Here is a 24,087-nt window from a genome sequence, read left to right as displayed (position 1 = left end):
CCAGATATCACAATGGGCCGTGGGGACAATGTAAGGTCCTGGGCTGTCACAATGGACCCTGAGGACAAGGGGGGTCCCCAGGATGTCACAATGAAGTCTTGGGACAAAGGGGGTCCCCAGGATGTTCACAATGGGCCCTGGGGACCAGGGGGGGTCCTGGGATGTCACAATGGGCCCCAGTGACAAAGGGGGTCCCTATGGTGCCACAATGAGCCCTGGGGACAAAGGGAGTCCCCTGGATGTCACAATGGGCTCTGGGGACAAGGAGGGTCCCCAGGATGTCACAATGGGCCCTGGGGACAAAGAGGATCCCCAGCATGTCACAATGGGCCCTGGGGACAAAGGGGGTCCCCACGGTATCAGAATGGGCCCTGGGGACAAGGGGGGTCCCCTGAATGTCATAATGGGCCCTGGGGACAATGGGGGGTCCTGGGATGTCACAATGAGCCCTGCAGACAAGGGTGGTACCCACAGTGTCACAATGGGCCCTGGGCACAAGGGGGGGTCCCCATAGTGTCACAATGGACCCTGGGGACAAGGGGGTCCGCAGGATGTCACAATGGGCCCTGGGGACAATGGGGGGTCCTGGGACCTCACAATGGGCCCTGAGGACAATGGTGGGACCCCTGAATGTCAAAATGGGCCCTGGGGACAAAGGGGGGTCCGCAGGATGTCACAATGGGCACTGGAGACAAAGGGGGGGTCCCCAGGATGTCACAATGGGCCCTGGGGACAGTGTGGGGTCCTGGGATTTCACAATGGGCCCCAGTGACAAAGGGGGTCCCCTGAATGTCACAATGGGTCCTGGGGACAATGGGGGCTCCTGGGACGTCACAATGGGCCCTGGGGACAAGGAGGGATTCCCAAAATGTCACAATGGGCCCTGGGGACAAGGGGGTGTCCCCAGGATGTCACAATGGGCCCTGCGGACAAGGGTGGTACCCACGGTGTCACAATGGGCACTGGGCACAAGGGGGGGTCCCTATAGTGTCACAATGGGTCCTGGGGACAAGTGGAGTCCCATGAAAGTCACAATGGGCCCTTGGGACAATGTGGGGTCCTGGGATCTCACAATGGGCCCCAATGACAAACGGGGGCCCCTGAATGTCACAATGGGCCCTGGGGACAAAGGGCGGTCCTCAGGATGTCACAATGGGCCCTGGGGACAAAGAGTGTCCCCAGGATATCAGAATGGGCCCTGAGGACAAGTTGGGGTCCCCTGAATTTCACAATGGGCCCTGGGGACAAAGAGGGCTCCCCAACATATCACAATGGGCCCTGGGGACAATGGGGGGTCCTGGGACGTCACAATGGGCCCTGGGGACAAGGAGGGATCCACAGGATGTCACAATGGGCCCTGGGGACAATGGGGGGTCCTGGGACGTCACAATGGGCCCTGGGGACAAGGGGGGGTCCCCAGGATGTCACAATGGGCCCTGGGGACAAAGAGGGGTCCCCTGAATGTCACAATGGGCCCTGGGGACAAGGGGGTGCAGTGGATGTCACAATGGGCCCTGGGGACAATGGGGGGCGTCCAGGATGTGACAATGAGTCCTGAGGACAAGGCGGGGTCCCCATGGTATCACAATGGGTCCCCAGTGACAAGGAGGGGTCCCCATGGTGTCACAATAGGCCCTGGGGACAAAGTGGGGTCCAAGAATGTCACAATGGGCCCTGGGGACAAAAGCGGTTGCCATGGTGCCACAATGGGCCCTGGGGTCAAAGGGGGTCCCCATGGTGCTACAATGGGCCCTGGGGACAAAGTGGAGTCCTGGGATGTCACAATAGGCCCCAGTGACAAAGAGGGTCCCCAGGATGTCACAATGGGCCCTGGGGACAAAGAGGGGTCCCCTGAATGTCACAATGGGCCCTGGGGACAAGGGGGTGCAGAGGATGTCACAATGGGCCCTGGGGACAATGTGGGGTCCCCTGAATGTCACAATGGGCCCTGGGGACAAGGGGGTGCCGAGGATGTCACAATGGGCCCTGGGGACAATGGGGGGTCCTGGGACCTCACAATGGGCCCTGAGGACAATGGTGGGTCCCCTGAATGTCAAAATGGGCCCTGGGGACAAAGGGGGGTCCGCAGGATGTCACAATGGGCACTGGGGACAAAGGGGGTGTCCCCAGGATGTCACAATGGGCCCTGGGGACAATGTGGGGTCCTGGGATTTCACAATGGGCCCCAGTGACAAAGGGGGTCCCCTAAATGTCACAATGGGTCCTGGGGACAATGGGGGCTCCTGGGACGTCACAATGGGCCCTGGGGACAAGGAGGGATCCCCAGGATGTCACAATGGGCCCTGGGGACAAGGGGGTGTCCCCAGGATGTCACAATGGGCCCTGCGGACAAGGGTGGTACCCACGGTGTCACAATGGGCACTGGGCACAAGGGGGGGTCCCTATAGTGTCGCAATAGGTCCTGGGGACAAGTGGGGTCCCCTGAAAGTCACAATGGGCCCTGAGGACAATGGTGGGTCCCCTGAATGTCAAAATGGGCCCCAGTGACAAATGGGGGCCCCTGAATGTCACAATGGGCCCTGGGGACAATGGGGGGTCCCGGGACGTCACAATGGGCCCTGGGGACAAGGAGGGATCCCCAGGATGTCACAATGGGCCCTGGGGACAATGGCGGGTCCTGGGACGTCACAATGGGCCCTGGGGACAAGGGGGGGTCCCCTGGATGTCACAATGGGCCCTGGGGACAAGGAGGGATTCCCAGGACGTCACAATGGGCCCTGGGGACAAGGGGGTGTCCCCAGGATGTCACAATGGGCCCTGCGGACAAGGGTGGTACCCACGGTGTCACAATGGGCACTGGGCACAAGGTGGGGTCCCTATAGTGTCACAATGGGTCCTGGGGACAAGTGGGGTCCCCTGAAAGTCACAATGGGCCCTGGGGACAATGTGGGGTCCTGGGATGTCACAATGGGCGCCAGTGACAAACGGGGGCCCCTGAATGTCACAATGGGCCCTGGGGACAATGGGGGGTCCCGGGACGTCACAATGGGCCCTGGGGACAAGGAGGGATCCCCAGGATGTCACAATGGGCCCTGGGGACAAAGAGGCGTCCCCTGAATGTCACAATGGGCCCTGGGGACAAGGGGGTGCCGAGGATGTCACAATGGGCCCTGGGGACAAGGGAGATCCCCATGGTGTCACAATAAGCCCTGGGGACAAAGTGGGGTCCTGGGATGTCACAATGGGCCCTGGGGACAATGGGGGTCCTGGGACGTCACAATGGGCCCTGGGGACAATGGGGGTCCCCACGGTGCCACGATGGGTCCTGGGGACAAGGGCGTCCCCCTAGATGTCACAATGGGCCCTGGGGACAATGGGGTTGCCCAGGATGTCACAATGGACCCTGGGGACAAAGGGGGGTGGGCAGGATGTCACAATGGGCACTGGGGACAAAGCGGGGGTCCCCATGGTGTCACAATGGGTCCCCAGTGACAAGGAGGGTTCCCCATGGTGTCACAATAGGCCCTGGGGACAAAGTGGGGTCCTAGAATGTCACAATGAGCCCTGGGGACAAAGGGGGGTCCTGGGACGTCACAATGGGCCCTGGGGACAAGAGGGGATTCCTAGGATGTCACAATGGGCCCTGGGGACTAATGTGGTCCCCACGGTGTCACAATATGTCCTGGAGACAAAGAGGGGTCCCCAGGATGTCACAATGGGCCCTTGGGACAATGGGGTTCCTGGGATGTCACAATGGGTCCCCAGTGACAAAGGGGGTCCCCAGGATGTCTCAATGGGCCCTGAGGACAATGGGAGGTCCCCATGGTGTCACAATGGGTCCCCAGTGACAAGGGAGGTCTCCACAGTGCCAGGATGGGTCCTGGAGACAAGGAGGTCCCCAGGATGTCACAATGGGCCGTGGGGACAAAGAGGCTCCCCAGGATGTCACAATGGGCCCTGGGGACAAGGGGGTGCAGAGGATGTCACAATGGGCCCTGGGGACAATGGGGGGTCCTGGGATGTCACAATGGGCCCTGGGGACAAGGAGGGATCCCCAGGATGTCACAATGGGCCCTGGGGACAAGGGGGGGTCGCCAGGATGTCACAATGGGCCCTGGGGACAAAGTAAGGTCCTGGGATGTCACAATGGGCCCTGGGGACAAGGGGGGGTCCCCAGGATGTCACAATGGGCCTTGGGAACAAGGGGGTCCCCCAGATATCACAATGGGCCCTGGGGAAAATGTAAGGTCCTGGGCTGTCACAATGGACCCTGAGGACAAGGGGGGTCCCCAGGATGTCACAATGAAGTCTTGGGACAAAGGGGGTCCCCAGGATGTTCACAATGGGCCCTGGGGACCAGGGGGGGTCCTGGGATGTTCACAATGGGCCCCAGTGACAAAGGGGGTCCCTATGGTGCCACAATGGGCCCTGGGGACAAAGGGGGTCCCCTGGATGTCACAATGGGCTCTGGGGACAAGGAGGGTCCCCAGGATGTCACAATGGGCCCTGGGGACAAAGAGGATCCTCAGCATGTCACAATGGGCCCTGGGGACAAAGGGGGTCCCCACGGTATCAGAATGGGCCCTGGGGACAAGGGGGGTCCCCTGAATGTCACAATGGGCCCTGGGGACAATGGGGGGTCCTGGGATGTCACAATGAGCCCTGCAGACAAGGGTGGTACCCACAGTGTCACAATGGGCCCTGGGCACAAGGGGGGATCCCCAGCATGTCACAATGGGCCCTGGGGACAAGGGGGTGTCCCCAGGATGTCACAATGGGCCCTGCGGACAAGGGTGGTACCCACGGTGTCACAATGGGCACTGGGCACAAGGGGGGGTCCCTATAGTGTCACAATGGGTCCTGGGGACAAGTGGAGTCCCCTGAAAGTCACAATGGGCCCTTGGGACAATGTGGGGTCCTGGGATCTCACAATGGGCCCCAATGACAAACGGGGGCCCCTGAATGTCACAATGGGCCCTGGGGACAATGGGGGGTCCTGGGACGTCACAATGGGCCCTGGGGACAAAGCGCGGTCCTCAGGATATCACAATGGGCCCTGGGGACAAAAGGTGGTCGCCAGGATATCACAATGGGCTTTGGTGACAATGGGGTCCCCAGGATGTCACAATGGGCCCTGGGGAAAAAGAGTGTCCCCAGGATATCAGAATGGGCCCTGAGGACAAGTTGGGGTCCCCTGAATTTCACAATGGGCCCTGGGGACAAAGAGGGCTCCCCAACATATCACAATGGGCCCTGGGGACAATGGGGGGTCCTGGGACGTCACAATGGGCCCTGGGGACAAGGAGGGATCCACAGGATGTCACAATGGGCCCTGGGGACAATGGGGGGTCCTGGGACGTCACAATGGGCCCTGGGGACAAGGGGGGGTCCCCAGGATGTCACAATGGGCCCTGGGGACAAAGAGGGGTCCCCTGAATGTCACAATGGGCCCTGGGGACAAGGGGGTGCAGTGGATGTCACAATGGGCCCTGGGGACAATGGGGGGCGTCCAGGATGTGAGAATGAGTCCTGAGGACAAGGCGGGGTCCCCATGGTATCACAATGGGTCCCCAGTGACAAGGAGGGGTCCCCATGGTGTCACAATAGGCCCTGGGGACAAAGTGGGGTCCAAGAATGTCACAATGGGCCCTGGGGACAAAAGCGGTTGCCATGGTGCCACAATGGGCCCTGGGGTCAAAGGGGGTCCCCATGGTGCTACAATGGGCCCTGGGGACAAAGGGGGGTCCTGGGATGTCACAATAGGCCCCAGTGACAAAGAGGGTCCCCAGGATGTCACAATGGGCCCTGGGGACAAAGAGGGGTCCCCTGAATGTCACAATGGGCCCTGGGGACAAGGGGGTGCAGAGGATGTCACAATGGGCCCTGGGGACAAGGGTGGTACCCACGGGGTCACAAAGGGCCCTGGGCAAAAGGGGGGGTCCCCATAGTGTCACAATGGGTCCTGGGGACAATGGGGGGTCCTGGGACGTCACAATGGGCTCTGGGGACAAGGGGGGGTCCCCAGGATGTCACAATGGGCCCTGGGGACAAAGAGGGGTCCCCTGAATGTCACAATGGGCCCTGGGGACAAGGGGTTGCAGTGGATGTCACAATGGGCCCTGGGGACAATGCGGGGTGTCCAGGATGTGAGAATGAGTCCTGAGGACAAGGGGGGTCCCCATGGTGTCATAATGGGTCCCCAGTGACAAGGAGGGGTCCCCATGGTGTCACAATGGGCCCCAGTGACAAAGGGGGTCCAAGAATGTCACAATGGGCCCTGGGGACAAAAGGGGTTGCCATAGTACCACAATGGGCCCTGGGGTCAAAGGGGGTCCCCATGGTGCTACAATGGGCCCTGGGGACAAAGGGGGGTCCTGGGATGTCACAATGGGCCCTGGGGACAAAGGGGGTGTCCCCATGGTGCCACAACGGGCCCTGGGAGCAAGGGGGTGGCCAGGATGTCACAATGGGTCCTGGGGAAAATGGGGGGTGCCCAGGATGTCACAATGGAGCCTGAGGACAAGCGGGGGTCTCCATGGTGTCACAATGGGCCCCAGTGACAAAGGGGGTCCCCTGAATGTGACAATAGATCCTGGGGACAATGGGGGGTCCTGGGATGTCACAATGGGCCCTGGGGACAAGGAGGGATCCCCAGGATGTCACAATGGGCCCTGGGGACAATGGGGGGACCTGGGACGTCACAATGGGCCCTGGGAACAAGGCGGGGTCTCCAGGATGTCACAATGGGCCCTGGGGACAAAGAGGGGTCCCCTGAATGTCACAATGGGCCCTGGGGACAAGGGGGTGCAGAGGATGTCACAATGGGCCCTGGGGACAATGGGGGGTCCTGGGACGTCACAATGGGCCCTGGGGACAAGGGGGGGTCCCCAGGACGTCACAATGGGCCCTGGGGACAAGGGCGTGCCGAGGATGTCACAATGGGCCCTGGGGACAATGGGGGGTCCTGGGATGTCACAATGGGCCCTGGGGACAAGGGGGGGTCCCCAGGATGTCACAATGGGCCTTGGGAACAAGGGGGTCCCCAAGATATCACAATGGGCCCTGGGGACAATGTAAGGTCCTGGGCTGTCACAATGGACCCTGAGGACAAGAGGGGACCCCAGGATGTCACAATGAAGTCTTGGGACAAAGGGGGTCCCCACGATGTCACAATGGGCCCTGGGGACAAAGGGGGGTCCCCTGAATGTCACAATGGGCCCTGGGGACAATGGGGGGTCCTGGGATGTCACAATGGACCCTGGGGACAAGGGGGTGCCGAGGATGTCACAATGGGCCCTGGGGACAATGGGGGGTCCTGGGACGTCACAATGGGCTCTGGGGACAAGGGGGGGTCCCCAGGATGTCACAATGGGCCCTGGGGACAAAGAGGGGTCCCCTGAATGTCACAATGGGCCCTGGGGACAAGGGGTTGCAGTGGATGTCACAATGGGCCCTGGGGACAATGCGGGGTGTCCAGGATGTGAGAATGAGTCCTGAGGACAAGGGGGGTCCCCATGGTGTCATAATGGGTCCCCAGTGACAAGGAGGGGTCCCCATGGTGTCACAATGGGCCCCAGTGACAAAGGGGGTCCCCTGAATGTCACAATAGGTCCTGGGGACAATGGGGGGTCCTGGGACGTCACAATGGGCCCTGGCGACAAGGAGGGATCCCCAGGATGTCACAATGGGCCCTGGGGACAAAGAGGGGTCCCCTGAATGTCACAATGGGCCCTGGGGACAAGGGGGTGCAGAGGATGTCACAATGGGCCCTGGGGACAATGGGGGGTCCTCGGACATCACAATGGGCCCTGAAGACAAGGAGGGATCCCCAGGATGTCACAATGGGCCCTGGGGACAAAGAGGAGTCCCCTGAATGTCACAATGGGCCCTGGGGACAGGGGGGTGCAGTGGATGTCACAATGGGCCCTGGGGACAATGGGGGGTGTCCAGGATGTCAGAATGACTCCTGAGGACAAGGGGGGGTCCCCATGGTGTCACAATGGGTCCCCAGTGACAAGGAGGGGTCCCCATGGTGTCACAATAGGCCCTGGGGACAAAGTGGGGTCCAAGAATGTCACAATGGGCCCTGGGGACAAAAGGGGTTGCCATAGTACCACAATGGGCCCTGGGGTCAGAGGGGGTCCCCATGGTGCTACAATGGGCCCTGGGGACAAAGGGGGGTCCTGGGATGTCACAATGGGCCCTGGGGACAAAGGGGGTGTCCCCATGGTGCCACAACGGGCCCTGGGAGCAAGGGGGTGGCCAGGATGTCACAATGGGTCCTGGGGAAAATGGGGGGTGCCCAGGATGTCACAATGGAGCCTGAGGACAAGCGGGGGTCTCCATGGTGTCACAATGGGCCCCAGTGACAAAGGGGGTCCCCTGAATGTGACAATAGGTCCTGGGGACAATGGGGGGTCCTGGGATGTCACAATGGGCCCTGGGGACAAGGAGGGATCCCCAGGATGTCACAATGGGCCCTGGGGACAATGGGGGGACCTGGGACGTCACAATGGGCCCTGGGGACAAGGGGGGGTCCCCAGGATGTCACAATGGGCCCTGGGGACAAGGGGGGGTCCCCAGGATGTCACAATGGGCCCTGGGGACAAAGAGGGGTCCCCTGAATGTCACAATGGGCCCTGGGGACAAGGGGGTGCAGAGGATGTCACAATGGGCCCTGGGGACAATGGGGGGTCCTGGGACGTCACAATGGGCCCTGGGGACAAGGGGGGGTCCCCAGGATGTCACAATGGGCCCTGGGGACAAGGGCGTGCCGAGGATGTCACAATGGGCGCTGGGGACAATGGGGGGTCCTGGGATGTCACAATGGGCCCTGGGGACAAGGGGGGGTCCCCAGGATGTCACAATGGGCCTTGGGAATAAGGGGGTCCCCAAGATATCACAATGGGCCCTGGGGACAATGTAAGGTCCTGGGCTGTCACAATGGACCCTGAGGACAAGGGGGGACCCCAGGATGTCACATTGAAGTCTTGGGACAAAGGGGGTCCCCACGATGTCACAATGGGCCCTGGGGACAAAGGCGGGTCCCCTGAATGTCACAATGGGCCCTGGGGACAATGGGGGGTCCTGGGATGTCACAATGGACCCTGGGGACAAGGGGGTGCCGAGGATGTCACAATGGGCCCTGGGGACAATGGGGGGTCCTGGGACCTCACAATGGGCCCTGAGGACAATGGTGGGTCCCCTGAATGTCAAAATGGGCCCTGGGGACAAAGGGGGGTCCGCAGGATGTCACAATGGGCACTGGGGACAAAGGGGGGGTCCCCAGGATGTCACAATGGGCCCTGGGGACAGTGTGGGGTCCTGGGATTTCACAATGGGCCCCAGTGACAAAGGGGGTCCCCTGAATGTCACAATGGGTCCTGGGGACAATGGGGGCTCCTGGGACGTCACAATGGGCACTGGGGACAAGGAGGGATTCCCAAAATATCACAATGGGCCCTGGGGACAAGGGGGTGTCCCCAGGATGTCACAATGGGCCCTGCGGACAAGGGTGGTACCCACGGTGTCACAATGGGCACTGGGCACAAGGGGGGGTCCCTATAGTGTCACAATGGGCCCTGGGGACAATGTGGGGTCCCCTGAAAGTCACAATGGGCCCTTGGGACAATGTGGGGTCCTGGGATCTCACAATGGGCCCCAATGACAAACGGGGGCCCCTGAATGTCACAATGGGCCCTGGGGACAATGGGGGGTCCTGGGACGTCACAATGGGCCCTGGGGACAAAGGGCGGTCCTCAGGATATCACAATGGGCCCTGGGGACAAAAGGTGGTCGCCAGGATATCACAATGGGCTTTGGTGACAATGGGGTCCCCAGGATGTCACAATGGGCCCTGGGGACAAAGAGTGTCCCCAGGATATCAGAATGGGCCCTGAGGACAAGTTGGGGTCCCCTGAATTTCACAATGGGCCCTGGGGACAAAGAGGGCTCCCCAACATATCACAATGGGCCCTGGGGACAATGGGGGGTCCTGGGATGTCACAATGGGCCCTGGGGACAAGGAGGGATCCACAGGATGTCACAATGGGCCCTGGGGACAATGGGGGGTCCTGGGACGTCACAATGGGCCCTGGGGACAAGGGGGGGTCCCCAGGATGTCACAATGGGCCCTGGGGACAAAGAGGGGTCCCCTGAATGTCACAATGGGCCCTGGGGACAAGGGGGTGCAGTGGATGTCACAATGGGCCCTGGGGACAATGGGGGGTCCTGGGACGTCACAATGGGCCCTGGGGACAAGGAGGGATCCACAGGATGTCACAATGGGCCCTGGGGACAAAGTGGGGTCCAAGAATGTCACAATGGGCCCTGGGGACAAGGGGGTGCAGTGGATGTCACAATGGGCCCTGGGGACAATGGGGGGCGTCGAGGATGTGAGAATGAGTCCTGAGGACAAGGCGGGGTCCCCATGGTATCACAATGGGTCCCCAGTGACAAGGAGGGGTCCCCATGGTGTCACAATAGGCCCTGGGGACAAAGTGGGGTCTAAGAATGTCACAATGGGCCCTGGGGACAAAAGCGGTTGCCATGGTGCCACAATGGGCCCTGGGGTCAAAGGGGGTCCCCATGGTGCTACAATGGGCCCTGGGGACAAAGTGGAGTCCTGGGATGTCACAATAGGCCCCAGTGACAAAGAGGGTCCCCAGGATGTCACAATGGGCCCTGGGGACAAAGAGGGGTCCCCTGAATGTCACAATGGGCCCTGGGGACAAGGGGGTGCAGAGGATGTCACAATGGGCCCTGGGGACAATGTGGGGTCCCCTGAATGTCACAATGGGCCCTGGGGACAAGGGGGTGCCGAGGATGTCACAATGGGCCCTGGGGACAATGGGGGGTCCTGGGACCTCACAATGGGCCCTGAGGACAATGGTGGGTCCCCTGAATGTCAAAATGGGCCCTGGGGACAAAGGGGGGTCCGCAGGATGTCACAATGGGCACTGGGGACAAAGGGGGTGTCCCCAGGATGTCACAATGGGCCCTGGGGACAATGTGGGGTCCTGGGATTTCACAATGGGCCCCAGTGACAAAGGGGGTCCCCTAAATGTCACAATGGGTCCTGGGGACAATGGGGGCTCCTGGGACGTCACAATGGGCCCTGGGGACAAGGAGGGATCCCCAGGATGTCACAATGGGCCCTGGGGACAAGGGGGTGTCCCCAGGATGTCACAATGGGCCCTGCGGACAAGGGTGGTACCCACGGTGTCACAATGGGCACTGGGCACAAGGGGGGGTCCCTATAGTGTCGCAATAGGTCCTGGGGACAAGTGGGGTCCCCTGAAAGTCACAATGGGCCCTGAGGACAATGGTGGGTCCCCTGAATGTCAAAATGGGCCCCAGTGACAAATGGGGGCCCCTGAATGTCACAATGGGCCCTGGGGACAATGGGGGGTCCCGGGACGTCACAATGGGCCCTGGGGACAAGGAGGGATCCCCAGGATGTCACAATGGGCCCTGGGGACAATGGCGGGTCCTGGGACGTCACAATGGGCCCTGGGGACAAGGGGGGGTCCCCTGGATGTCACAATGGGCCCTGGGGACAATGGGGGGACCTGGGACGTCACAATGGGCCCTGGGGACAAGGGGGGGTCCCCAGGATGTCACAATGGGCCCTGGGGACAAGGGGGGGTCCCCAGGATGTCACAATGGGCCCTGGGGACAAAGAGGCGTCCCCTGAATGTCACAATGGGCCCTGGGGACAAGGGGGTGCCGAGGATGTCACAATGGGCCCTGGGGACAAGGGGGGGTCCCCAGGATGTCACAATGGGCCCTGGGGACAAGGAGGGATCCCCAGGATGTCACAATGGGCCCTGGGGACAAAGAGGCGTCCCCTGAATGTCACAATGGGCCCTGGGGACAAGGGGGTGCCGAGGATGTCACAATGGGCCCTGGGGACAAGGGAGATCCCCATGGTGTCACAATAAGCCCTGGGGACAAAGTGGGGTCCTGGGATGTCACAATGGGCCCCGGGGACAATGGGGGTCCTGGGACGTCACAATGGGCCCTGGGGACAATGGGGGTCCCCACGGTGCCACGATGGGTCCTGGGGACAAGGGCGTCCCCCTAGATGTCACAATGGGCCCTGGGGACAATGGGGTTGCCCAGGATGTCACAATGGACCCTGGGGACAAAGGGGGGTGGGCAGGATGTCACAATGGGCACTGGGGACAAAGCGGGGGTCCCCATGGTGTCACAATGGGTCCCCAGTGACAAGGAGGGTTCCCCATGGTGTCACAATAGGCCCTGGGGACAAAGTGGGGTCCTAGAATGTCACAATGAGCCCTGGGGACAAAGGGGGGTCCTGGGACGTCACAATGGGCCCTGGGGACAAGAGGGGATTCCTAGGATGTCACAATGGGCCCTGGGGACTAATGTGGTCCCCACGGTGTCACAATATGTCCTGGAGACAAAGAGGGGTCCCCAGGATGTCACAATGGGCCCTTGGGACAATGGGGTTCCTGGGATGTCACAATGGGTCCCCAGTGACAAAGGGGGTCCCCAGGATGTCTCAATGGGCCCTGAGGACAATGGGAGGTCCCCATGGTGTCACAATGGGTCCCCAGTGACAAGGGAGGTCTCCACAGTGCCAGGATGGGTCCTGGAGACAAGGAGGTCCCCAGGATGTCACAATGGGCCGTGGGGACAAAGAGGCTCCCCAGGATGTCACAATGGGCCCTGGGGACAAGGGGGTGCAGAGGATGTCACAATGGGCCCTGGGGACAATGGGGGGTCCTGGGATGTCACAATGGGCCCTGGGGACAAGGAGGGATCCCCAGGATGTCACAATGGGCCCTGGGGACAAGGGGGGGTCGCCAGGATGTCACAATGGGCCCTGGGGACAAAGTAAGGTCCTGGGATGTCACAATGGGCCCTGGGGACAAGGGGGGGTCCCCAGGATGTCACAATGGGCCTTGGGAACAAGGGGGTCCCCCAGATATCACAATGGGCCCTGGGGACAATGTAAGGTCCTGGGCTGTCACAATGGACCCTGAGGACAAGGGGGGTCCCCAGGATGTCACAATGAAGTCTTGGGACAAAGGGGGTCCCCAGGATGTTCACAATGGGCCCTGGGGACCAGGGGGGGTCCTGGGATGTTCACAATGGGCCCCAGTGACAAAGGGGGTCCCTATGGTGCCACAATGGGCCCTGGGGACAAAGGGGGTCCCCTGGATGTCACAATGGGCTCTGGGGACAAGGAGGGTCCCCAGGATGTCACAATGGGCCCTGGGGACAAAGAGGATCCTCAGCATGTCACAATGGGCCCTGGGGACAAAGGGGGTCCCCACGGTATCAGAATGGGCCCTGGGGACAAGGGGGGTCCCCTGAATGTCACAATGGGCCCTGGGGACAATGGGGGGTCCTGGGATGTCACAATGAGCCCTGCAGACAAGGGTGGTACCCACAGTGTCACAATGGGCCCTGGGCACAAGGGGGGGTCCCCATAGTGTCACAATGGACCCTGGGGACAAGGGGGTGCCGAGGATGTCACAATGGGCCCTGGGGACAATGGGGGGTCCTGGGACCTCACAATGGGCCCTGAGGACAATGGTGGGTCCCCTGAATGTCAAAATGGGCCCTGGGGACAAAGGGGGGTCCGCAGGATGTCACAATGGGCACTGGGGACAAAGGGGGGGTCCCCAGGATGTCACAATGGGCCCTGGGGACAGTGTGGGGTCCTGGGATTTCACAATGGGCCCCAGTGACAAAGGGGGTCCCCTGAATGTCACAATGGGTCCTGGGGACAATGGGGGCTCCTGGGACGTCACAATGGGCCCTGGGGACAAGGAGGGATCCCCAGCATGTCACAATGGGCCCTGGGGACAAGGGGGTGTCCCCAGGATGTCACAATGGGCCCTGCGGACAAGGGTGGTACCCACGGTGTCACAATGGGCACTGGGCACAAGGGGGGGTCCCTATAGTGTCACAATGGGTCCTGGGGACAAGTGGAGTCCCCTGAAAGTCACAATGGGCCCTTGGGACAATGTGGGGTCCTGGGATCTCACAATGGGCCCCAATGACAAACGGGGGCCCCTGAATGTCACAATGGGCCCTGGGGACAATGGGGGGTCCTGGGACGTCACAATGGGCCCTGGGGACAAAGGGCGGTCCTCAGGATATCACAATGGGCCCTGGGGACAAAAGGTGGTCGCCAGGATATCACAATGGGCTTTGGTGACAATGGGGTCCCCAGGATGTCACAATGGGCCCTGGGGAAAAAGAGTGTCCCCAGGATATCAGAATGGGCCCTGAGGACAAGTTGGGGTCCCCTGAATTTCACAATGGGCCCTGGGGACAAAGAGGGCTCCCCAACATATCACAATGGGCCCTGGGGACAATGGGGGGTCCTGGGACGTCACAATGGGCCCTGGGGACAAGGAGGGATCCACAGGATGTCACAATGGGCCCTGGGGACAATGGGGGGTCCTGGGACGTCACAATGGGCCCTGGGGACAAGGGGGGGTCCCCAGGATGTCACAATGGGCCCTGGGGACAAAGAGGGGTCCCCTGAATGTCACAATGGGCCCTGGGGACAAGGGGGTGCAGTGGATGTCACAATGGGCCCTGGGGACAATGGGGGGCGTCCAGGATGTGAGAATGAGTCCTGAGGACAAGGCGGGGTCCCCATGGTATCACAATGGGTCCCCAGTGACAAGGAGGGGTCCCCATGGTGTCACAATAGGCCCTGGGGACAAAGTGGGGTCCAAGAATGTCACAATGGGCCCTGGGGACAAAAGCGGTTGCCATGGTGCCACAATGGGCCCTGGGGTCAAAGGGGGTCCCCATGGTGCTACAATGGGCCCTGGGGACAAAGGGGGGTCCTGGGATGTCACAATAGGCCCCAGTGACAAAGAGGGTCCCCAGGATGTCACAATGGGCCCTGGGGACAAAGAGGGGTCCCCTGAATGTCACAATGGGCCCTGGGGACAAGGGGGTGCAGAGGATGTCACAATGGGCCCTGGGGACAAGGGTGGTACCCACGGGGTCACAATGGGCCCTGGGCAAAAGGGGGGGTCCCCATAGTGTCACAATGGGTCCTGGGGACAATGGGGGGTCCTGGGACGTCACAATGGGCTCTGGGGACAAGGGGGGGTCCCCAGGATGTCACAATGGGCCCTGGGGACAAAGAGGGGTCCCCTGAATGTCACAATGGGCCCTGGGGACAAGGGGTTGCAGTGGATGTCACAATGGGCCCTGGGGACAATGCGAGGTGTCCAGGATGTGAGAATGAGTCCTGAGGACAAGGGGGGTCCCCATGGTGTCATAATGGGTCCCCAGTGACAAGGAGGGGTCCCCATGGTGTCACAATGGGCCCCAGTGACAAAGGGGGTCCAAGAATGTCACAATGGGCCCTGGGGACAAAAGGGGTTGCCATAGTACCACAATGGGCCCTGGGGTCAAAGGGGGTCCCCATGGTGCTACAATGGGCCCTGGGGACAAAGGGGGGTCCTGGGATGTCACAATGGGCCCTGGGGACAAAGGGGGTGTCCCCATGGTGCCACAACGGGCCCTGGGAGCAAGGGGGTGGCCAGGATGTCACAATGGGTCCTGGGGAAAATGGGGGGTGCCCAGGATGTCACAATGGAGCCTGAGGACAAGCGGGGGTCTCCATGGTGTCACAATGGGCCCCAGTGACAAAGGGGGTCCCCTGAATGTGACAATAGATCCTGGGGACAATGGGGGGTCCTGGGATGTCACAATGGGCCCTGGGGACAAGGAGGGATCCCCAGGATGTCACAATGGGCCCTGGGGACAATGGGGGGACCTGGGACGTCACAATGGGCCCTGGGAACAAGGCGGGGTCTCCAGGATGTCACAATGGGCCCTGGGGACAAAGAGGGGTCCCCTGAATGTCACAATGGGCCCTGGGGACAAGGGGGTGCAGAGGATGTCACAATGGGCCCTGGGGACAATGGGGGGTCCTGGGACGTCACAATGGGCCCTGGGGACAAGGGGGGGTCCCCAGGATGTCACAATGGGCCCTGGGGACAAGGGCGTGCCGAGGATGTCACAATGGGCGCTGGGGACAATGGGGGGTCCTGGGATGTCACAATGGGCCCTGGGGACAAGGGGGGGTCCCCAGGATGTCACAATGGGCCTTGGGAACAAGGGGGTCCCCAAGATATCACAATGGGCCCTGGGGACAATGTAAGGTCCTGGGCTGTCACAATGGACCCTGAGGACAAGAGGGGACCCCAGGATGTCACAATGAAGTCTTGGGACAAAGGGGGTCCCCACGATGTCACAATGGGCCCTGGGGACAAAGGGGGGTCCCCTGAATGTCACAATGGGCCCTGGGGACAATGGGGGGTCCTGGGATGTCACAATGGACCCTGGGGACAAGGGGGTGCCGAGGATGTCACAATGGGCCCTGGGGACAATGGGGGGTCCTGGGACGTCACAATGGGCTCTGGGGACAAGGGGGGGTCCCCAGGATGTCACAATGGGCCCTGGGGACAAAGAGGGGTCCCCTGAATGTCACAATGGGCCCTGGGGACAAGGGGTTGCAGTGGATGTCACAATGGGCCCTGGGGACAATGCGGGGTGTCCAGGATGTGAGAATGAGTCCTGAGGACAAGGGGGGTCCCCATGGTGTCATAATGGGTCCCCAGTGACAAGGAGGGGTCCCCATGGTGTCACAATGGGCCCCAGTGACAAAGGGGGTCCCCTGAATGTCACAATAGGTCCTGGGGACAATGGGGGGTCCTGGGACGTCACAATGGGCCCTGGCGACAAGGAGGGATCCCCAGGATGTCACAATGGGCCCTGGGGACAAAGAGGGGTCCCCTGAATGTCACAATGGGCCCTGGGGACAAGGGGGTGCAGAGGATGTCACAATGGGCCCTGGGGACAATGGGGGGTCCTCGGACATCACAATGGGCCCTGAAGACAAGGAGGGATCCCCAGGATGTCACAATGGGCCCTGGGGACAAAGAGGAGTCCCCTGAATGTCACAATGGGCCCTGGGGACAGGGGGGTGCAGTGGATGTCACAATGGGCCCTGGGGACAATGGGGGGTGTCCAGGATGTCAGAATGACTCCTGAGGACAAGGGGGGGTCCCCATGGTGTCACAATGGGTCCCCAGTGGCAAGGAGGGGTCCCCATGGTGTCACAATAGGCCCTGGGGACAAAGTGGGGTCCAAGAATGTCACAATGGGCCCTGGGGACAAAAGGGGTTGCCATAGTACCACAATGGGCCCTGGGGTCAAAGGGGGTCCCCATGGTGCTACAATGGGCCCTGGGGACAAAGGGGGGTCCTGGGATGTCACAATGGGCCCTGGGGACAAAGGGGGTGTCCCCATGGTGCCACAACGGGCCCTGGGAGCAAGGGGGTGGCCAGGATGTCACAATGGGTCCTGGGGAAAATGGGGGGTGCCCAGGATGTCACAATGGAGCCTGAGGACAAGCGGGGGTCTCCATGGTGTCACAATGGGCCCCAGTGACAAAGGGGGTCCCCTGAATGTGACAATAGGTCCTGGGGACAATGGGGGGTCCTGGGATGTCACAATGGGCCCTGGGGACAAGGAGGGATCCCCAGGATGTCACAATGGGCCCTGGGGACAATGGGGGGACCTGGGACGTCACAATGGGCCCTGGGGACAAGGGGGGGTCCCCAGGATGTCACAATGGGCCCTGGGGACAAGGGGGGGTCCCCAGGATGTCACAATGGGCCCTGGGGACAAAGAGGGGTCCCCTGAATGTCACAATGGGCCCTGGGGACAAGGGGGTGCAGAGGATGTCACAATGGGCCCTGGGGACAATGGGGGGTCCTGGGACGTCACAATGGGCCCTGGGGACAAGGGGGGGTCCCCAGGATGTCACAATGGGCCCTGGGGACAAGGGCGTGCCGAGGATGTCACAATGGGCGCTGGGGACAATGGGGGGTCCTGGGATGTCACAATGGGCCCTGGGGACAAGGGGGGGTCCCCAGGATGTCACAATGGGCCTTGGGAATAAGGGGGTCCCCAAGATATCACAATGGGCCCTGGGGACAATGTAAGGTCCTGGGCTGTCACAATGGACCCTGAGGACAAGGGGGGACCCCAGGATGTCACATTGAAGTCTTGGGACAAAGGGGGTCCCCACGATGTCACAATGGGCCCTGGGGACAAAGGCGGGTCCCCTGAATGTCACAATGGGCCCTGGGGACAATGGGGGGTCCTGGGATGTCACAATGGACCCTGGGGACAAGGGGGTGCCGAGGATGTCACAATGGGCCCTGGGGACAATGGGGGGTCCTGGGACCTCACAATGGGCCCTGAGGACAATGGTGGGTCCCCTGAATGTCAAAATGGGCCCTGGGGACAAAGGGGGGTCCGCAGGATGTCACAATGGGCACTGGGGACAAAGGGGGGGTCCCCAGGATGTCACAATGGGCCCTGGGGACAGTGTGGGGTCCTGGGATTTCACAATGGACCCCAGTGACAAAGGGGGTCCCCTGAATGTCACAATGGGTCCTGGGGACAATGGGGGCTCCTGGGACGTCACAATGGGCACTGGGGACAAGGAGGGATTCCCAAAATATCACAATGGGCCCTGGGGACAAGGGGGTGTCCCCAGGATGTCACAATGGGCCCTGCGGACAAGGGTGGTACCCACGGTGTCACAATGGGCACTGGGCACAAGGGGGGGTCCCTATAGTGTCACAATGGGCCCTGGGGACAATGTGGGGTCCCCTGAAAGTCACAATGGGCCCTTGGGACAATGTGGGGTCCTGGGATCTCACAATGGGCCCCAATGACAAACGGGGGCCCCTGAATGTCACAATGGGCCCTGGGGACAATGGGGGGTCCTGGGACGTCACAATGGGCCCTGGGGACAAAGAGGGGTCCCCTGAATGTCACAATGGGCCCTGGGGACAAGGGGGTGCAGAGGATGTCACAATGGGCCCTGGGGACAATGGGGGGTCCTCGGACATCACAATGGGCCCTGAAGACAAGGAGGGATCCCCAGGATGTCACAATGGGCCCTGGGGACAAAGAGGAGTCCCCTGAATGTCACAATGGGCCCTGGGGACAGGGGGGTGCAGTGGATGTCACAATGGGCCCTGGGGACAATGGGGGGTGTCCAGGATGTCAGAATGACTCCTGAGGACAAGGGGGGGTCCCCATGGTGTCACAATGGGCCCCAGTGACAAAGGGGGTCCCCTGAATGTCACAATGGGTCCTGGGGACAATGGGGGCTCCTGGGACGTCACAATGGGCACTGGGGACAAGGAGGGATTCCCAAAATATCACAATGGGCCCTGGGGACAAGGGGGTGTCCCCAGGATGTCACAATGGGCCCTGCGGACAAGGGTGGTACCCACGGTGTCACAATGGGCACTGGGCACAAGGGGGGGTCCCTATAGTGTCACAATGGGCCCTGGGGACAATGTGGGGTCCCCTGAAAGTCACAATGGGCCCTTGGGACAATGTGGGGTCCTGGGATCTCACAATGGGCCCCAATGACAAACGGGGGCCCCTGAAAGTCACAATGGGCCCTTGGGACAATGTGGGGTCCTGGGATCTCACAATGGGCCCCAATGACAAACGGGGGCCCCTGAATGTCACAATGGGCCCTGGGGACAATGGGGGGTCCTGGGATGTCACAATGGGCCCTGGGGACAAGGGGGGGTCCCCAGGATGTCACAATGGGCCTTGGGAACAAGGGGGTCCCCAAGATATCACAATGGGCCCTGGGGACAATGTAAGGTCCTGGGCTGTCACAATGGACCCTGAGGACAAGAGGGGACCCCAGGATGTCACAATGAAGTCTTGGGACAAAGGGGGTCCCCACGATGTCACAATGGGCCCTGGGGACAAAGGGGGGTCCCCTGAATGTCACAATGGGCCCTGGGGACAATGGGGGGTCCTGGGATGTCACAATGGACCCTGGGGACAAGGGGGTGCCGAGGATGTCAAAATGGGCCCTGGGGACAATGGGGGGTCCTGGGACGTCACAATGGGCTCTGGGGACAAGGGGGGGTCCCCAGGATGTCACAATGGGCCCTGGGGACAAAGAGGGGTCCCCTGAATGTCACAATGGGCCCTGGGGACAAGGGGTTGCAGTGGATGTCACAATGGGCCCTGGGGACAATGCGGGGTGTCCAGGATGTGAGAATGAGTCCTGAGGACAAGGGGGGTCCCCATGGTGTCATAATGGGTCCCCAGTGACAAGGAGGGGTCCCCATGGTGTCACAATGGGCCCCAGTGACAAAGGGGGTCCCCTGAATGTCACAATAGGTCCTGGGGACAATGGGGGGTCCTGGGACGTCACAATGGGCCCTGGCGACAAGGAGGGATCCCCAGGATGTCACAATGGGCCCTGGGGACAAAGAGGGGTCCCCTGAATGTCACAATGGGCCCTGGGGACAAGGGGGTGCAGAGGATGTCACAATGGGCCCTGGGGACAATGGGGGGTCCTCGGACATCACAATGGGCCCTGAAGACAAGGAGGGATCCCCAGGATGTCACAATGGGCCCTGGGGACAAAGAGGAGTCCCCTGAATGTCACAATGGGCCCTGGGGACAGGGGGGTGCAGTGGATGTCACAATGGGCCCTGGGGACAATGGGGGGTGTCCAGGATGTCAGAATGACTCCTGAGGACAAGGGGGGGTCCCCATGGTGTCACAATGGGTCCCCAGTGGCAAGGAGGGGTCCCCATGGTGTCACAATAGGCCCTGGGGACAAAGTGGGGTCCAAGAATGTCACAATGGGCCCTGGGGACAAAAGGGGTTGCCATAGTACCACAATGGGCCCTGGGGTCAAAGGGGGTCCCCATGGTGCTACAATGGGCCCTGGGGACAAAGGGGGGTCCTGGGATGTCACAATGGGCCCTGGGGACAAAGGGGGTGTCCCCATGGTGCCACAACGGGCCCTGGGAGCAAGGGGGTGGCCAGGATGTCACAATGGGTCCTGGGGAAAATGGGGGGTGCCCAGGATGTCACAATGGAGCCTGAGGACAAGCGGGGGTCTCCATGGTGTCACAATGGGCCCCAGTGACAAAGGGGGTCCCCTGAATGTGACAATAGGTCCTGGGGACAATGGGGGGTCCTGGGATGTCACAATGGGCCCTGGGGACAAGGAGGGATCCCCAGGATGTCACAATGGGCCCTGGGGACAATGGGGGGACCTGGGACGTCACAATGGGCCCTGGGGACAAGGGGGGGTCCCCAGGATGTCACAATGGGCCCTGGGGACAAGGGGGGGTCCCCAGGATGTCACAATGGGCCCTGGGGACAAAGAGGGGTCCCCTGAATGTCACAATGGGCCCTGGGGACAAGGGGGTGCAGAGGATGTCACAATGGGCCCTGGGGACAATGGGGGGTCCTGGGACGTCACAATGGGCCCTGGGGACAAGGGGGGGTCCCCAGGATGTCACAATGGGCCCTGGGGACAAGGGCGTGCCGAGGATGTCACAATGGGCGCTGGGGACAATGGGGGGTCCTGGGATGTCACAATGGGCCCTGGGGACAAGGGGGGGTCCCCAGGATGTCACAATGGGCCTTGGGAATAAGGGGGTCCCCAAGATATCACAATGGGCCCTGGGGACAATGTAAGGTCCTGGGCTGTCACAATGGACCCTGAGGACAAGGGGGGACCCCAGGATGTCACATTGAAGTCTTGGGACAAAGGGGGTCCCCACGATGTCACAATGGGCCCTGGGGACAAAGGCGGGTCCCCTGAATGTCACAATGGGCCCTGGGGACAATGGGGGGTCCTGGGATGTCACAATGGACCCTGGGGACAAGGGGGTGCCGAGGATGTCACAATGGGCCCTGGGGACAATGGGGGGTCCTGGGACCTCACAATGGGCCCTGAGGACAATGGTGGGTCCCCTGAATGTCAAAATGGGCCCTGGGGACAAAGGGGGGTCCGCAGGATGTCACAATGGGCACTGGGGACAAAGGGGGGGTCCCCAGGATGTCACAATGGGCCCTGGGGACAGTGTGGGGTCCTGGGATTTCACAATGGGCCCCAGTGACAAAGGGGGTCCCCTGAATGTCACAATGGGTCCTGGGGACAATGGGGGCTCCTGGGACGTCACAATGGGCACTGGGGACAAGGAGGGATTCCCAAAATATCACAATGGGCCCTGGGGACAAGGGGGTGTCCCCAGGATGTCACAATGGGCCCTGCGGACAAGGGTGGTACCCACGGTGTCACAATGGGCACTGGGCACAAGGGGGGGTCCCTATAGTGTCACAATGGGCCCTGGGGACAATGTGGGGTCCCCTGAAAGTCACAATGGGCCCTTGGGACAATGTGGGGTCCTGGGATCTCACAATGGGCCCCAATGACAAACGGGGGCCCCTGAATGTCACAATGGGCCCTGGGGACAATGGGGGGTCCTGGGACGTCACAATGGGCCCTGGGGACAAAGGGCGGTCCTCAGGATATCACAATGGGCCCTGGGGACAAAAGGTGGTCGCCAGGATATCACAATGGGCTTTGGTGACAATGGGGTCCCCAGGATGTCACAATGGGCCCTGGGGACAAAGAGTGTCCCCAGGATATCAGAATGGGCCCTGAGGACAAGTTGGGGTCCCCTGAATTTCACAATGGGCCCTGGGGACAAAGAGGGCTCCCCAACATATCACAATGGGCCCTGGGGACAATGGGGGGTCCTGGGATGTCACAATGGGCCCTGGGGACAAGGAGGGATCCACAGGATGTCACAATGGGCCCTGGGGACAATGGGGGGTCCTGGGACGTCACAATGGGCCCTGGGGACAAGGGGGGGTCCCCAGGATGTCACAATGGGCCCTGGGGACAAAGAGGGGTCCCCTGAATGTCACAATGGGCCCTGGGGACAAGGGGGTGCAGTGGATGTCACAATGGGCCCTGGGGACAATGGGGGGTCCTGGGACGTCACAATGGGCCCTGGGGACAAGGAGGGATCCACAGGATGTCACAATGGGCCCTGGGGACAAAGTGGGGTCCAAGAATGTCACAATGAGCCCTGGGGACAAAAGCGGTTGCCATGGTGCCACAATGGGCCCTGGGGTCAAAGGGGGTCCCCATGGTGCTACAATGGGCCCTGGGGACAAAGGGGGGTCCTGGGATGTCACAATAGGCCCCAGTGACAAAGAGGGTCCCCAGGATGTCACAATGGGCCCTGGGGACAAAGAGGGGTCCCCTGAATGTCACAATGGGCCCTGGGGACAAGGGTGGTACCCACGGGGTCACAATGGGCCCTGGGCAAAAGGGGGGGTCCCCATAGTGTCACAATGGGTCCTGGGGACAATGGGGGGTCCTGGGACGTCACAATGGGCTCTGGAGACAAGGGGGGGTCCCCTGAATGTCACAATGGGCCCTGGGGACAAGGGGTTGCAGTGGATGTCACAATGGGCCCTTGGGACAATGCGGGGTGTCCAGGATGTGAGAATGAGTCCTGAGGACAAGGGGGGTCCCCATGGTGTCATAATGGGTCCCCAGTGACAAGGAGGGGTCCCCATGGTGTCACAATGGGCCCCAGTGACAAAGGGGGTCCCCTGAATGTCACAATAGGTCCTGGGGACAATGGGGGGTCCTGGGACGTCACAATGGGCCCTGGCGACAAGGAGGGATCCCCAGGATGTCACAATGGGCCCTGGGGACAAAGAGGGGTCCCCTGAATGTCACAATGGGCCCTGGGGACAAGGGGGTGCAGAGGATGTCACAATGGGCCCTGGGGACAATGGGGGGTCCTCGGACATCACAATGGGCCCTGAAGACAAGGAGGGATCCCCAGGATGTCACAATGGGCCCTGGGGACAAAGAGGAGTCCCCTGAATGTCACAATGGGCCCTGGGGACAGGGGGGTGCAGTGGATGTCACAATGGGCCCTGGGGACAATGGGGGGTGTCCAGGATGTCAGAATGACTCCTGAGGACAAGGGGGGGTCCCCATGGTGTCACAATGGGTCCCCAGTGGCAAGGAGGGGTCCCCATGGTGTCACAATAGGCCCTGGGGACGAAGTGGGGTCCAAGAATGTCACAATGGGCCCTGGGGACAAAAGGGGTTGCCATAGTACCACAATGGGCCCTGGGGTCAAAGGGGGTCCCCATGGTGCTACAATGGGCCCTGGGGACAAAGGGGGGTCCTGGGATGTCACAATGGGCCCTGGGGACAAAGGGGGTGTCCCC

This window comes from Patagioenas fasciata, chromosome 13 (assembly GCF_037038585.1).
Source record: "Patagioenas fasciata isolate bPatFas1 chromosome 13, bPatFas1.hap1, whole genome shotgun sequence".
NCBI lineage: Eukaryota > Metazoa > Chordata > Aves > Columbiformes > Columbidae > Patagioenas > Patagioenas fasciata.
The sequence above is the reverse complement of the archived record's forward strand: the minus strand, read 5'-3'. Positions refer to the sequence as shown.